Source organism: Zootoca vivipara, chromosome 15 (genome assembly GCF_965207765.1).
Source record: "Zootoca vivipara chromosome 15, rZooViv2.hap1.1, whole genome shotgun sequence".
NCBI lineage: Eukaryota > Metazoa > Chordata > Lepidosauria > Squamata > Lacertidae > Zootoca > Zootoca vivipara.
Window position 1 is genome coordinate 2,725,317 of NC_142598.1, and position 14,544 is coordinate 2,739,860.

Genomic DNA, 14,544 nt, shown 5'->3' on the forward strand with positions numbered 1-14,544 from the left:
GCCTCAGGGTTCTGTCCTCTCCCCCATGCTTTTTAACATCTACGTGAAGCCGCTGGGAGAGATCATCAGGGGCTTTGGGCTGGGTGTTCATCAGTATGCGGATGATACCCAGCTCTACCTCTCTTTTAAATCGGAACCAGTGAAGGCGGTGAAGGTCCTGTGTGAGTGCCTGGAGGTGGTTGGAGGATGGATGGCAGCTAACGGATTGAGGCTGAATCCTGACAAGACTGAAGTACTGTTTCTGGGGGACAGGGGCCGGCAGGTGTGGGGTCCTGAATGGGATAAGTGTGCCCCTGAGGGACCAGGTGCGCAGCCTGGGAGTCATTTTGGACTCACAGCTGTCCATGGAGGTACAGATTAATTATGTGTCCAGGGCGGCTGTCTACTAGCTCCATCTGGTACGCAGGCTGAGACCCTACCTGTCCGCGGACTGTCTCGCCAGAGTAGTGCATACTCTGGTTATCTCCCGCTTGGACTACTGCAATGCGCTCTACGTGGGGCTACTCTTGAAGGTGACGCAGAAACTGCAATTAATCCAGAATACGGCAGCCAGACTGGTGACTGGGAGCAGCCGCTGGGACCACATAACACCCGTCCTGAGAGATCTACATTAGCTCCCAGTACGTTTCTGAGCACAATTCAAGTGTTGGTGCTGACCTTTAAAGCCCTAAACGGCCTCGGTCCTATATACCTGAAGGAGCGTCTCCACCCCCATCGTTCTGCCCGGACACTGAGATCCAGCGCCGAGGGCCTTCTGGCGGTTCCCTCACTGCGAGAAGCAAAGCTACAGGGAACCAGGCAGAGGGCTTTCTCGGTAGTGGTTCCTGCCCTGTGGAATGCCCTCCCATCAGATGTCAAAGAGATAAACAACTACCTGACATTTAGAAAACATCTGAAAGCAGCCCTGTTTAGGGAAGTTTTAAAAGTATGACATTTTAATGTATTTTAATCTTTGTTGGAAGCCGCCCAGAGTGGCTGGGGAAACCCAGCCGGATGGGCGGGGTACAAATAATAAATTATTATTATTATTAGTAGTAGTAGTAGTAGTAAAGGTAAAGGGGCCCCTGACCATCAGGTCCAGTCGTGTCCGACTCTGCGGTTGCGGTGCTCATCTCGCTCTATAGGCCAAAGGGAGCTGGCGTTTGTCCACAGACAGCTTCCGGGTCATGTGGCCAGCATGGCAAAGCTGCTTCTGCCGAACCAGAGCAGCGCACAGAAACGCCGTTTACCTTCCCGCCAGAGCGGTCCCTATTTATCTACTTGCACTTTGGTGTGCTTTCGAACTGCTAGGTGGGCAGGAGCTGGGACCGAGCAACGGGAGCTCACCCCGTTGCAGGGATTCGAACCGCCAACCTTCTGATCAGCAAGCCCTAGACTCTGTGGTTTAACCCACAGCGCCACCTGGGTCCCATTATTATTATTATTATTATTATTATTATTATTATACAAAGAAAATGATGGTGATGATAAGCCAAGGGTCTGGTATAGAATCATAGAATTGTAGGGTTGGAAGGGACCACCAGGATCATCCAGTCCAACCCCCTGGAATGCAGGAATCATTTGCCCATCATGAGGCTTGAACCCACAGCCCTAAATCTCATGCTCCACCAACTGAGCTGTCCCAGAGAATATGTATCCACCAGCATTGTGCCCAATAGCTACTTGTACTTCTCCTGGCAGTCAGTCTGCCTCCGGTGGTAGTGGGGGCTAGGCAGAGTAGGGAGAAAGTGCTAGAGGGAGGGGAAGCTGTCAGGAAAGGGGGTTGGAGTAGTGGGGGCTGCACTTCCCTGCTTCTGTAAATTTGTTGTAAGTGTCCTTATCACTTAGAAACATTGGCTTACCCCGACACACAGAAATGCCACATCTGCATACCCTGGAGCATTCAGCCCCATAATCAGATACACCTTTGGGGGAATAGCCATAGCTCAGTTGTAGAGCACATGCGTTGTATGCAAAAGGTTCCAAGCTCAGTCCTTGGCATCTCCAGGCTGGGCTGAGAGAGGCTCTTGCCTGAAACCCTGGAGAGCTGCTGCCAGTCAGTGTAGACAAGAATGGACTAGATAAGTCACGGATCTGACTTGGTATCAGGCAGCAGCTGACCGTGTCCCTATTCTGATGAAGTCTTCTTAAATGGTAAGACACTTGTAAAATGTCTGCCTTTCCAGTGAGAAGAACACACACACCATAACATTCAATTGGTCACCTGAGTCTTTGTGGGGCACATTTTGAACTCTCATCAGAAAAAGTGAACTGGATCCATTTTTCTTGTTGGCATCAGTCTGTATTGAGACACAATGTGGTGCCTCTAGGAGTGAAGTCAAGCCACTATGTTGGCAGCACGAAAGGGACCTCTCCAGGGTGCAAGCCTGGGCAGTGTGGAGGGAGGTCCTGGGCTGCCAAGTGGGCAAGACCTCCCTCTCAGCCTTGCTGATTTGGTCCAAAGGAAAGGAAAGCAAGGCGTTTGGCACCAGCCTGGCTGCAGAAGTTGTTGGAAGGAGGCAGAGGTGCCAAATTGTGCCCAACATGGGGGGGGGCTCATCTCGCGTGTCACACACACACAATGACAACATCACACATGTGACTGATGCATGGAGAAGGCCGATCTCAGAGTCCAGCCATGTGGCATGGCATGCTGATTGGCTCTTGGCTCCTTGGCAACTGGCCCTGCAGAGGAAGTGAGCTTGAGGAACAAGGCGGAGGCAGGACGGGACTCATAGTCCCCACTCACCCCACCCCTGAGGCTGGACCAGGAGGGGCAGCAGAAACGGTGACCCATTGGGAGACCCATTGCAGGGCTGGGAAGGGGAGTCGTCCTTTTGCCACCACTCCAGGAGGCTTTGTGCGCCTCCCATTGCCATGGTGAAAAGCCCCCAGGATGCTCTGGACCATCCTGGCCACTCCATCATGAGAATGGCACCGGGCAAGCAGCAGAGGGTCCGCACAAGGGAAAGCAGCAGCATCGGTTGGGGAATAAGGCTTCCTGTTGCATCGGGAGGAGGCCAAGCATGGAGCACACCTCCATGCTCAGCCTCCTCTGACCCCTTAAGATTGGGTGGGCTCAACCCCATCCGAACAGATATTGGGGGGGGGGAGCCTGAAGACACCTCAGTCCTATAGGGTTGGCGCCTATGGAAGGAGATGTACAAGGCACCATCCAAGCATCTTATCAACTCCAGATTTGTGTAGTTTACTCCTTAGCCTTTTCTTCTCTCAAAGATCTCACAAGGCAGCATGGGTTTAGGACCAGTCTTTCTACTCCTGGTTAGGCTCCTTTCCCGGGTGGACAAGCCCCATCTGCCTCCCCTTCATAGCTGCCAAGTTCCGGCCTGAGAAATAAGGGACTGGACCGGAAGTAGCAGACCGGAGGTAGTGCTGCCGCCATTTTGGAACTGGGCGAAGCATGCTCAGAAGCTACTTATGATGCTGCTCTGCCCTGTTCCAAAATGGCCACTGCACCAGAAGTCATGCTGCAGCCATTTTGGAACTGGGCAAAGCAGCATTAAAATTCGCTTCTGAGCATGCTCCGCCCAGTTCCAAAATGGCCGCCATGCCAGAATAAACCGGGGGGAAACAAAAAAAATCATTTTTTTCGGCTGGGGACAGCTGGAAAAACGGGGGTTTCCTGGGGAATACGGGAGACTTGGCAGCTATGCTCCCCTTCCCTCTACAGAATGTGCAGAAACCATCTACTTGACTATTGGACCCACTCTTGGTCTCATTTGCATGATTCGCCAGAGCTTGTCTTCTCATGCAGGGGGAAGTTCATGACTCACTGAGGGTTTGAGACCATTGGCCACCCTCACCTGGTTTAACCAAAGCCATTTCTGGGGTGTGGTTGCTGCTACATGCTGACAGCTTCACAGAGCCATAGGTGAGAGCTGAGTGCAGAGTGGGGACCAACGGTGTATAAACTACCCCAGAAGGAGCATGACGTAGCCCCCACCAGAGGTACTACCCCTCCCCTAACACCCCTGGCTCCATTCACTTAAAAAGAAAACAAATAGATTGCATTGGGAAAGATAGTGAGGTGATTCACCTTTGCTATCCTGGGCAGTGGGAAAACCTTTCCGCACCTGTCTACAGCGATGCTACTCTGCCTCAACTACAGGCAATATTCAGGAAGTGGTACTGCTTTTGAAGGGGAGAGGGAGGTGGGGAAACTCCAGCTCAGTCTGGTACAAGTCTTTTCTTACTTCCCCAGGAGATTTGGGCTGGTGCCTTCATTATATATCTTTAGCTGTCAGGCAAAAAAGTTCCTCTTTAACCAGGCCTTTGGCTGATTGACATCCAAAACCCTTTTAAAATGGGGGGTGTTTTTATTTTTATGTTGTGGTTTTATGTTGTAACCACCCTGAGACCTGCAGGTATAGGGTGGTATACAAATTTAATAATAATAATAATAATAATAATAATAATAATAATAATAATAAATTATCTCCCTCAGCAACAGCCCTCAGGTAAAGTTACCCCTGCTACTAAGCAAGATAGCTTATAATAATAATAATAATAATTTATTATTTATACCCCGCCCATCTGGCCGGGTTCCCCCAGCCACTCTGGGCGGCTTCCAACAAAGGCTTGGCAAAGGCTTGGCAAAGGCTTTCTAGATCTTAACCGTAGGTCTGGATAGCCCATTGCTCCAACCATCTGCAGAGCCCCCAACCCACCCAGTCTGCATTAAGCCTGTCCATTTTTGTTCACATTGAAAGGCTTCTCTTCTATGTAATGAAGGATACATGCGTACATACCAGCTCTCAATATAATACATTGCAATGGGTAATAATATTGTGTGTGCCCCCACCGCAGGAATAAGCACAACCGGTGAAGCGAACCTGTGGCTCTCCAATACAACTGTGGTCCTCTACAAATCCCACCATCCCATGCCATTTGCCATGCTTGCTGGTGCTGATGGAAGATGTAGTTAAGCAACAGCTGAAAGGGTAAAAGTTCCCCACACCTGACGTACAACGTATTTATGCAATTTAGATACATAAATTTATGAAAATTGTCACTCTGACAATTCATAAATTTACACAAATGTTGCACCACAATTTAAGAAGGATGTCGACAAACTGGAATGTGTGCAGAGGAGAGCAACTAAGATAATCAAGAGTCTGGAAACCAAGTTGTATGAGAAACAGATGAGATTGCTGGGTACGTTTAGCCTGAACAAGAGGAGTCTTAGATATTTTAGCCATCTTCCAATAGCTCAAGGGCTGTCACATGGAAGATGGAACAAGTTGGTTTTCTTATGCTCTGGAGGAGGACTTGAACCAATGGCTTCAAGTTACAAGAAAGGAGATTCCAACTAAACATCAGGAAGGGATAGAGCGGTTCTACGGTGGAACTGACTCCCTTGGAAGGTGATGTACCACCCTTCATTGGAGGTTTTCAAGCAGAGGTTAGAGGGCCATCTGTTATGGATCACAGAATTGTAGAATTGAAAGGGACTCTGAGGGTCATTTAGTCCAACCCCCTGCAATGCAGGAATCTCACCTAAAGCTTCCATGACAGATGGCCATCCCACCTCTGCTTAAAAACTTCCAATGAAGGAGAGTCCATAACCTCCCAAGGGAGTCCAGTAGATTCCTCTATTGCAGGGGGTTGGACTGGATGATCCTTGGGTTCCCTTCCAGCTCTACAATTCCAGATTCTATGATTCACCAGAACATATACAAATTCACACACATGCACTTTCTAGATAAATGTACACAGAGAAAGGTACACAATATCTATGTAATATACACTTGGAAACAAAGCATGTGGGCTACCTTGTGCACATCCACTGTGGGCTTACACACTCCTGCTTGTAATAGTTGTGAGCACACACAATTGCCACATATGCATGCACAAATACATACACATGTCAATGATGCTTCTCTTTCCCTCCCCCTCAAACTCTAGCAGTGAATGTTCATATGAAGAAATTGATTTTACATGCCTTGTGCCCAACTTGTGGCCCAGAGGGATCAAAAAGATATTCTCCACATGTGATAGAGGACTCTTTCTCTGTCTCCACCTGGGTCATTCCAACTAAATTCAAGCTGTTGGGTGGTGGGGACCAACTACATTTCATATGAACACTAAAAAAAAAGCAGACCACTGGCCCATCTTGCCAAGTGCTGCCTGCTCTGACTGGCAGTCTTTCTCAGACCTGCTGCCTTAGATCCTTTAAACTGAAATGTCAAGGATCTGACAGTCTCTGATATGAATTACATGGGGTTTATGTCAGAGAGGATAGATAGTTCTGGCTTGTGGTAAAGGCTTCATTAAACTGCTGCTCAGCAACTCACTTTACATGGGGGCTATTGAGGGATGTTAAGTGGGCCAGGGAGGGACCCTCTTCCTGTAGCCACAGCAACCACTCTGTCTTCACACCTCTCATGCCTGTAGGCTGGCTCTGGGGAGCCAAGCAGTTGAAGGGCCTGGATTTTAGGCCAGTTGCTGATCCTTAGGCAATATGCCTCCCCTTTAGCTTCCAGAGCTCCAGCGGTCTATCTGAGGACTCCCTCTACACAGCTGATGCTATCAGCCTGAGGCCTGTCAAAGAAGGTGGTGCCAGTGTCAAGCCAAGCAATGGCTGCTGGAGGACTGACACCTGCTGCTTATAATGGGAATTGTGAAGGGAGTTCCTCTTTGCCATTGGTAAGTAGCACATCCTGAAACACTCATAATACAATCAATGCAATACATGCACAGATACAGCCACAGCAGATATGCTTGTGGACATACACATACACACTGTCATGGACACACACACATTTTGACAACACACATGATAGCTCACTGAGTCATACACACAATCACACGCCTGTAAAAAGTTACAGATAAGAATAAGGGAAGGGTCTCATGGCCATGTGTTTCTTAGCACAACACACTTATAGATCTTGCCAGACACACAAATTATTTCAGTGATGTTCATTATCTGATTGACCTGTGCATACCACTGTCCAATTTAATTGGCAGATATATCACTTTATTGAGAGAAACACAAAGTCACATTTACAGTCATGGGATGGTGGCAGGGGGGCAAGCAGGAAACAAAGAGTCTTGTGTCATCTAAAGACTAGCATAGTTATTCCATAGGATTTATGAGTAAACAAAGAGAAAATAATAGGAAATTAATTATGAATAAGTATACTTATAGACCTAAGCACACACTATCCACTGAATCACATCCTTTCACAAAAATATCATGATCCTGCTATGGTCATGCAAATCTTTGTGATCTGAAACACACTTTGACACAGATACCTGTACTCAGTCAGGCCCAGACAATGCACAAACACAGACTCAAACTCAAATGTTGGCAGGCAAGCATGCACAAAGACTGAACTCCTAAACCTATTTAGTAGAGGGCAAGTCCCATTGCAGTCAGTGGTATTTCTGAATAAACAGTCTCCACAATACAGCCATTCAACATCACAGATAATTATCGCCAAGCCTGCCTCTGTTATATTAGAACTCTCACACACACATTCATTCGCACACACAGTGACAAACTAGCACTTCCAATGAAACACACTTGCTACACACAATCCAATGAATACTCATTCAGGTATCACATTAAAACACACATGGATGTTCTGTCACCAATTTTCCACACACATATGTACTGACTCATTATTATTAAAATAAAGTCAACAGTGGGATTAGACACCTATTAGTTTCAGAAATGTAAACTGATTTACTTTCACACCAATTGACTCCAGTGACTCCAGCAAGTTACTATAGCCTTACAGTTGATTTACTAAGATTTTACACAAAAGTGTAAAACAAAAATCCTATCATTATTTCAGTTGCTAAACTTTTGATACATACCTGGCTCACTGCTTACTTTCAAAAGGAAGAGTGGCAGGGATAGTAAGCAAACTTGAACGTCAGTGAAATAACATTTCATTTATATCACCTTCAGCCAGGGTAACTTTATTGTCTCAAGTAATGTCCTCCTAGTTTACTAGTAACATATTCTACCTTGCAAAAACACCCATTAAAGTTACTAGATCATGTTTTTTTGAGTCTTTGAGGCCTAAATAAGTAACTTGTATAAAGGTTTGTTGTCTGATTTGTACATGTCATCAGGTGAGTCAAAGTGTCTGTTTATACATTCACACAAGCACAATTACAGGGATTAGTAAATTGGCTCCAACAGAAATTCAAACCATTCACAACATATTTTCACCTGACCAGCACTAGCACAGAGTTGAATGCAAACAAACCATAGCCATAACCTCAAATGCCATCACCTCTGGTTTTATATCTGGTTTCTACTTGGATGAGAGGGAATAAGGTTCTTTTTGTCTAATGGTCAATTCTATTTTACATTAAGTGATAGGGATTTAGAAACAAATGGTTCCAACTGAAATACTTCTGATTTACAATTAGTTTACTACTAATTTACACCAAGGTATCTGCTGTAGGGGGAGGAGAAAGGGAAGTGAGCCCCACATCAAAGTTTTCCTCCAGATTTGGGAATAATGTACTTTTTATTTACAGAACAGTCCACCCAAATGAACTAAGAGTTGCCCCTTAACTGCTTGTCAAATTGAGAGAAGGCCTGGTGAGTTGGAACAAAGAAACCCATAATCTCTGCCCATAATCTGCTCCATATTTTTGTATCTCATTGGATACAAACTGGATGCAAATTTCAATGGTGAATAAGAGTATGAAAAAGCAGGTGCTGGGTTGGAGGCTGGGTTGTTACAAAAGTGGTCTCCGTTTGACAGAAAGGGTCAAACCCTCTCCTATATGAATGCTCCCTGAATAACAAATTTGGGGGAGGGGTGCTTGAGCATTACGTCTGCTAAAGATTTTTTCTCCACCTCTTCGCCTATCTTCAAAGAGCTACATATAAGGAGGGGGGAAGCTACCATGGAATGGAGGGGGTTCAGAAGCAACAGGGCGGAGCAGACAAAAGGAACAAACAGGCAAGGAGAAGGTGGGGTGCCTGTAGCTCTTGCAAAATGGAAATAAGACTCCCACACCCAGCTTGGTCATGAGCACATGGGGTGTTAAAAGCACCCTCCCTCCACCTCCACACACACATACACAGAGGCAGAAATGAAACAGGTGGTGGCTCCATCTGAAAAGCAAGAGTAAAATTAAGAAGCAGCAGAGGTGGGGTGAGAGTGAAGTGGATGAAAGGGAGGAGGGGAGAGGGGCTTGCCATGGTGACTAATAGGCAGCCCGATGAATGAGATAAGCAGGGTATGTGTTTGTATCTGGATGGATGGATGGGGAGTTAAGCAGACAAAGCAATGCCAGGAAAGGGACTGGACTTGGGGGGGGGGGAGAGACGGATCACAGCCCTGCATCACCAGTGTGAAGCATGCGGTGTTGCTGGTGGTGGGGCCTGCTCACCTCACCTTCTCTGGTCTGAGAAATCACTGGCAAAGACGACACCTCAAGCAGCTGGCTGGGGGACCATGTCCCAATCCACCCTCCCCTGTCCGGGTTGCTCAGGGCTCACACCCTATCCAGAGAGGCAGGCTGGGGATGCCCGGAGCTGTTGCCTTGGAGACAGGACCAGTCTTGCTTCCTTCTGCCAGGAAGGGATGGGGATGGGGAGGCTGTCATCTCGAAGGGATGGCCCCTTCTTCCCGCTCGGTCTCTTCCGGCAGGCCCTGATCCTGGCCCCGCTATTGTCCTCTATAGCCAGGCTGGGTAGGGACGCATCTGGAAGAGAGATCGGAGCCTCTGCCGCTTCTCGCCGTGGTGATGAATGTTTAGAACGGCGGCAGCAGCTCTCGCTGGGGAGGCGGGTTGGGGGAGACGGGGAGCAGCGCCTGCCGCCCGGCGGAAGGAGGCATCCAGCTGAATGGTTCCCGATTTGCCATGTCTGGACCAAGGTTACTTCATCTCCCCCCGCCGCCCCCCGGAAATCCCAGCCGGTCTCGTTTGCTCTCCAGTCAATCAGGCAGCAGCAAAATCCAGGCTGCTAGCTTTCCCTCCCACCAGGTACCCCCTTGGATCAGTCCATTTCCACCCTGAAAGGCAAGCAGCTGGAACGCCGCGAAGAAGAAGAAGAAGAGGAAGAAGAAGAAGAAGAAGAGGAAGAAGAAGAAGAGGAAGAAGAAGAGGAAGAAGAAGAGGAAGAAGAAGAAGAAATAAAAATAATTATTATTATCCGGACGGGTCCACTCCGACCGCAGAAATCAGAATCTCTCCAGACCTTCTCCTGGACCATGGCATCAGGGCAACCTAAGGCGCTGGATCACACAACCTCCTCGCCGGCTCTGCTCCTCCAGTCCCGGCGGATCCCTGCGATCTGCTTTGACTCCGTCCATTGCGCCGGTGGGATTTCTCCAGCGAGCAGCCCAGCTCCAAACGCTCCGTGACAGCCGTGGAAATCAAGCCATCTTGCGCCCATCCGCCGGAAGGTGCCTTCGAAAGGCGGGGGTGCCTAGGCCTCGGAATCTCCCGGCCCCATGGGGAGACGGTGCGGGGGCGCAGGGGCCGCCCGGGGGAGGCAGGACGGCCGGTGGGACGGCGGAAGCGACGCGGGACGAGCCTGCCGGGAGGACAATGGGCAGCGAGAAGCGCGCGCGCGCCCGGGCGCCGTCGGGGCGGGCTGAGGAGCGCCAAGAGGCGGAGGAGGGGAGCGGGCTCGGGGATTTCCGGACAGATTCGGCCCCGGCAGCGGAGGGAGGGGTTTGGCTGGCGGGAGGGGGGGGCTCTTTCCCCACTTACTACATCAGGACCAGCTGATGGGAGAGACCAAGCGCTCCAAGGGCGGGGGAGACTCGGGGAGGCGCTGACGGGTCCGCGGGGAGCCGGAACTTGGGAAATAGGGTCGGGGTAAGCAAGCGGGCAGCTCCAGCCGGGATAGCGGACTTTTATTCCCAGCCCCTCTATTTCCAGGCTGGAGATCATCGGGGTGGGGTGGGAGGGAGCTGAGTTGCGCTCGCGCGCGCACGTACACTTGAACCCCCTTCTCTAAGGCCACCCCGTGACCCGTGAAACTTGGACTGCGCACCTTCTTGAAAACTTCTGCAATTAAAATCTTAAAATGACACCGCACCGGCACCACGCCAAGCTCACACAAGAGACACGATGGTTGTGCACCGGCGTGCAGCAGGGGGGGGGGGGTCGGCCGGTGATGGTAGTAAGGCCGGTGGGTAGCTAAAGAACCACTTGGACAAAGGAGAAAGATGTGAATGAGGCGAGACACACACACACACACACACACCGTCCTTGCCACTATCGAGCCCGTCCATTCACAAGCCTCATTCCCTCTACCGGTAGGAATCGGGGCCAAGCCTACCGTTAGGCAGAGTGAGGCGACTGCCGCTACAGGCAGCAGATTCTGGGTGTCGGGAAAGTGCAGCCAATGGTTAAGTTATTTAATTTGTTAATAAATAATAGGGGATGCGGTGAAAGAGGATCGGTGCTTCACATGTGGTGGGATTGCCCTACAGCTAAAAATTGTTCAAATGTGTTTGTTTGTTTTTAATTTGGCAAAATTGCCAACCAAACCCTCTGTTTAGATCTCATTCTAGCACTCTTCTCCATTGAAAGTGGTAATAGTAATGGAATTCAATACACACAGGTACCACTATCCCAGGGGTGGCCAACTCCCAATAGACTGTGATCTACTCACAGAGTTAAAGCTGGCAGTAGTTCAGGTCAAAGTTATTGAGCTTTTTCTAGGGAGGGGGAAAGCCATGCTTTTTGGGGTGCAGGGCAAAAATGTTAGTCTATTTCTAGGGGAGCCAAACTTGTTGAGCTTCTTTGGGGGGAGCCAGTGATCTACCACAGATGTCCAGTGATCTACCAGTAGATCACGATCTACCTGTTGGCCGTGCCTGCACTAGCCAAACGCTCCTAGTCACTTATCCAAACACAATAATTAGTACTCAAACATCACGATACACACCAGATAGAAATATCCAAACAGCCAGACCTGTGTGTAGTACAGTAAACAAACAAACAGCCTTAACTAAGCCTTTCTTTTTGTGTTTTGCTGGTCTGCAGCAGCTGTTTCGCCAGAAACCATGTGGGAGGGAGGGGGAGATCTCTGACAAATAAGAAAGCATTCCTTCCTTCCTTTTTGTGAATGCTCACCTAACAAACAATTTCCTGAGAATTCAGAGTTTGATAGCAGGAGTACCGTATATATAGAATTATTAGTGATGTTACTGGCTACAGCTGGGCATTGGGAGGGGTTTTGTGTCCACAAAGGAGGGATAGTACAAAACATTTGGGACATGGCGTAATTTGAACCCTTGACCCAACATACACAAGTTATTGAAGGTAAAGCAAAATGGGATAATTTTGATGTTACATGGTTTCCATTCATTAATTATAGTAATAAATCTCTTAGTCCCCCTAGGCCACCAGCATCCCAAGCAGCTATGTGGTTACCTCCAATAATGAGAATTAACAACAGTAGATCTCTTTCCCTTTATTGACAATTTGTTTTATGCAGCCAACATGTTCTTTTCATATTTGTTATGTTTTTTATATGTACATGCACCTCTATTTAAAAAAATCAATAATTATATAGTATTTTGCCTGCTTCAGGTGCCGAAATAATTCAGCTGGCCCTGGGGATTATGCACTTTAGCCATGGGTGTGTAATGGTGGGGAGCCCTTTGCTGACCTGCCTCAGGCAGTGAGATGTCTTTGGCTGGTCCTGCTAGGAATTCTTGATTTAATAAATGTATCTACACCACTGTTCAATATAAAATATTCTCTAGGTTACTAACAAGAATAAGACAAGGTAAAATGCATTACTATTGAAATGGGCAGCATTGAATAAAATAATCTCTCAGATTTTAGTAAGATTAACAGAAATGATCTTTACCTGGTGTCAAAGGACAACAAAGCCTCCATAACATCAGGAATAGTAGAGTTAATAGGAGAATCCAGATACTACCATGTTGAATTGTCAGAAAGAATTATTAGTGTCCAATTTCTGGGGAACAACAGTGAAAGACAGCTATTGCCTTCATAGTGTGGGTTTTCTAGGAGCCTTTAGCTGACTACTGTGGGAAAGCGGAAGCTGGAGAGGCCTATGTTCTGATCCAGAAGGGCTTGCTCTGACTAGATAAGCCAGAGGTACTGGACTTCAGCTGACTGGCCCAGATTTAGTTCATTATCAGAACCAGACATGAGTTCAGCACTTATACTGTGCCGTTGGGAATTGTGGGGGGAGGAAGGTGGCATCAGTCAGGGAGCAGGATTTGGTCTTAAGAGCTGCTGTTTGCTAATGGCCTATTGCAAAGTAAGAAAATATGCTGGGCTGAAAAAAAACCAGGAGACCAGAACAGGTGTCTTCTGTACAATAAAATTGAAGGACCTCCGCTCTGATTATACAGACCTCCACTCTGATTATACACCCTAAAATTCTCCTATACTTGCTGCTTTTTCTTAAAAACAGATCGAGCAAAAAAAAATCTCACTAAAATGCTCGTTTTAAGATTTCTTCTTTAGTCTCAGTTGGAGAGTGGATGAAGCCTCAGAGTGAAATGACAGGTGCAAAAACATAATGCTATTTGACTGGGACTGACTTGGAAGTTCAAGTTCTACATCATAAAAAACTGATTAAAGCACCCTACACATGCTCAAAGGCACTCTTGTCCACATTGTTTCACTTATTCTGTAACTGACTCCTGGTGCTCAGGATTAGAACATGGAGGAAAAAGCTATTGGTGGCTATGCACTACCACCAGTATGAGGCAGAACACTTGTGAATGTCACTTGCTGGGGAACACAAGTTGCCCTGATGTCCTGCTTGTGGGTTTCTCGCTGGCTGACCACTGTGAGAAAGAGGTTTCTAAGCTACTGTATATAGGCAGCTTTTGGTCTGACCCGGCAGGGGCCTTCTTATGTTCTTATGGATGTGCATGGAAATTCTCAGGCAATAGATTGCCATGGCATTGATATCAATGAGGTTCCTTCTCCCTGTTGATAGAATGGTTTTGTCCTCCCAATTTTGGTGACAATAAATACAATTTAAAACAGCACCGTGGTACTTTCAGGCAAAGATGGCTGGGCTGATAGAACATCATTGACTTCAGGAGACATGTTCCTTTATGCTATGCTAGACTCTCAAACCTTGACTGGGCAATCTCCTCCAGTGAACTCTAGCCCTGTGAGGGAGGCTGGAAGTCTTTAGCAACAAAAAAGTCTCATGAGAGACTCATGTTGGTTAAACTGGCATAAATTCAATGCAAATCTATTATCATTCTGGAAGATACTTTCTCCAACTTGCTAATTGGGTCACTGATGCAAGGAAACAGGGCAGTGAGGGAGGCAGCAGCTACAAATCTGGAGAATTTCTCCTCTACCTGAAGAAGAATGTATGCCTTTGAGTTGACACTGAAGCTTGCATAAGGTCACAGTATGGATGGCAGTTCAGCAAACACCCATTCCAACCCAAAAAATTGCCAGAGACACATGCTGTGGTCAGGATGTTTTTATTAGTGCTTTCAATTCAGGCACAGCTCAGTTGATGTACACACACACACACACACACACACACACACACCCCTGAACAAACATGGTCCATGCTTTCCTTTGCTCCCATAGCTAGTGACAAAG

At 47.7% G+C, this 14,544-nt stretch overlaps 1 protein-coding gene across 5 annotated transcripts in view; it reads right to left on the bottom strand.

The window, feature by feature from the left end:
* GPR173 (G protein-coupled receptor 173) overlaps window positions 1-14,544 on the bottom strand; it is a 44,373-nt gene that overhangs the window by 14,607 nt on the left and 15,222 nt on the right. Inside the window, exon 1 of one of the 5 annotated variants that reach the window (XM_060268977.2) lies at window positions 10,172-10,311. The exons of 2 other annotated variants lie outside the window; for them this stretch is intronic. The gene's annotated coding sequence lies outside the window, so the exon portion shown is untranslated. Of the gene's footprint in view, window positions 1-9,360; window positions 9,500-10,171; window positions 10,312-14,544 lie in introns of those variants that run through there. 2 more of the 5 variants (XM_035097020.3, XM_088658436.1) reach the window with 2 other exon arrangements.